This window comes from Octodon degus, unplaced genomic scaffold, assembly GCF_000260255.1.
Source record: "Octodon degus isolate 3935 unplaced genomic scaffold, OctDeg1.0 scaffold00076, whole genome shotgun sequence".
NCBI classification, from domain to species: Eukaryota; Metazoa; Chordata; class Mammalia; order Rodentia; family Octodontidae; genus Octodon; species Octodon degus.
In genome coordinates this window covers 3,774,912-3,777,384 of record NW_004524652.1, presented here as the reverse complement: position 1 = coordinate 3,777,384, position 2,473 = coordinate 3,774,912, and positions in this window count along the sequence as shown.

Here is a 2,473-nt window from a genome sequence, read left to right as displayed (position 1 = left end):
AGTCCTGCATAACTATCATTTTGAGGGCTCTTTATTCTTTATCCAGAACCATACAGCAACTTCTCTTGCCTTCTGGATTATGCTCTTTGTTATTTCCTATATCCTACATCTGGAGGTATTAGAATATTTCGAGTTTGTATAGATGGAAAATATTTTACATTTAGTTTTCAAAGGTATGTTTCCTAAGTAAAAAATTCAAAGAGGACAGATCTTTTTTTTTTCTTTCAGTCCTTTAATTAGTCTAGTTTCTTACACACTTGGTCTTTTTATTTTCTTTATAATGTGGAATAAGATGCCATTAACTTTGTTCTTCCATATCTAATATTCTTTATGCATATGCTTTAATGATTTTTTCTTTACAATAAGTTTTGAACAATTACATTTTTTGTTCCTTGGTATGATTTTATTCAAATTTCTTGTGCAAAACGTTCATTTTTCTTGGAAATGTGGTGTTATAAGTTTAACTAAATTCAGAAATTTTAGATCTTTAAATATTGATGGCCTACCATTTTCTACTTGGAGAATTCTATGAATATAAGTTTCTTGATTTTGACACAGAGTGAACTATTATGACAGACCTGTAAATTCTTTCTTCTTCATTTTTAGTTTGGACAATTTTTATTGTTAGATTCATTTAAGTTTGTAAATAATTTATTTACAATGTGCAATCTATTATTAATCTCATGCTATGTATTCATTTCAGAAATATTTCTCTAAAATTCACTGTCCACTTCTTATATCTTTCACATTTCAATATTTGTCTACAATTTTAATATGATATGTAATTATTGATTTTCAGTAAAGTTAATAAAAAATAAAAAGTTAACAAGAGAGAAAAAAATTAAGCATTAACTGCTCCTTTCAATAGACCAATAGAAATCAGAAGTGCAATAAACTATCTTGTGTACATACAAATATATTTATTTTTCCCTTCCTTTCTTTCTTTTCTCTTTTTCCTCATTCCATCTCCTTTTCCTCATCCCAGTCGTTCCTTCCCTTCGAACAGTTTCTTTCCCTTTCACAGTATGCATTGCACCTTTCAGATTTTATTTAGTCTTTCAGATTCTTACGTTATGGGGACAATATGATGTGTATACACGCGGGTCTGATTTATAACACTTACAAGCATGTCATCAAATTATGAACCCTTTCGTGGTCTACTCCACTGATGAAGCTAGAATCCAGATGATACAATAATTTTTTAAAGCTCACTGTTGAACTGAAAACGATCCTCTTGTGGGATAGTTTATATCCAAACCATAAGACTTTCCTTGTACCACACACAAAAACTTAAATATAAATGGACCATGGACCTAAATTAAAGAGATAAATCTGTAATACACTTTAGCGAAAGTGAGGATGAAAGTTTCCTTTCATTGCATTAGGCAAAGATATCTTAGCATGCAAGAGCATGACCCACTAATGATTTTCTTAAAGTCGATAAATTGAACTTCATCAAAATTAAAACTTCTTCCAAGTTACAAAGAACAATCGAAGAACTAGAAGAAACATCCCACTGTGCAGGAGAAAATGCTTGTGAATCACATATCTGGAAATAGACTTATCAAGTATATACAAAGAAAGAACTCTCACAACTCAATAATTAGTTAAAAATTAAGTAATTTGAAAATGCATGACGGAACTGAACAGAAACTTCTCCAGCGAAGGCATGTAAATGCTCACGGGGCACATAGAGAGATACTCAACGATCAAGTCACTGGGCAATTATACATACGAAAACCACACTGGGGTGTCCTTCACCCCCATCGGAATGGTCGTATTGAGTAAGACAGACGAGTGTTGCTGAGGTTATTGGGCTACTGGAGCCCTCAGTGGCTCCTGTTGAGATTGTAAACTAGATTAACAATTTTGAAAAAAATACTTTGAAATTTTTGAAAATATTAAACATGGAATTATTATAGTTCTCAATAATTCTACTGAATTTATTCAATAATTCAATAAATCTACATAAAATAAATGAAAATCTATGCCCACATCAAATCTTGTACCTGATTATTACTAGTATTATTACTTTTACCAGATAAAAAGTGGGAACAAACCATGAATGTACATTAACTGATAACTAAATAAACAATGGGATACAGTCTATGAAAGAATACTATTAAAAAATACAGTGTCTCAAACTATTAAAATTCGACATTCTGTCATTATGATAAGTGAAGTAAGTCCATCACTAAAGTTTGCATAATGAGTGATCCCATTTATACAAAATTTCCATGAGGAAAGTGCAGAGACAGCAGGCAGCTTGGTGCTTGCCTACGCGGGAGGCAGAAGGAATGGAGCAGATGGACACTGGCAGCCAGTAGGTACAGGGTTCAGCTCCGGAGTGAGGCAGCCACAGTGCAAACTCCAACTGTTCCGAGTGACACGATGGTGGACATACTGACCCATATGAAGCATGCACTCTGGCTGGTTTGTTATAGCTCAGCAAAGATGCTGAAGATGGGGACCC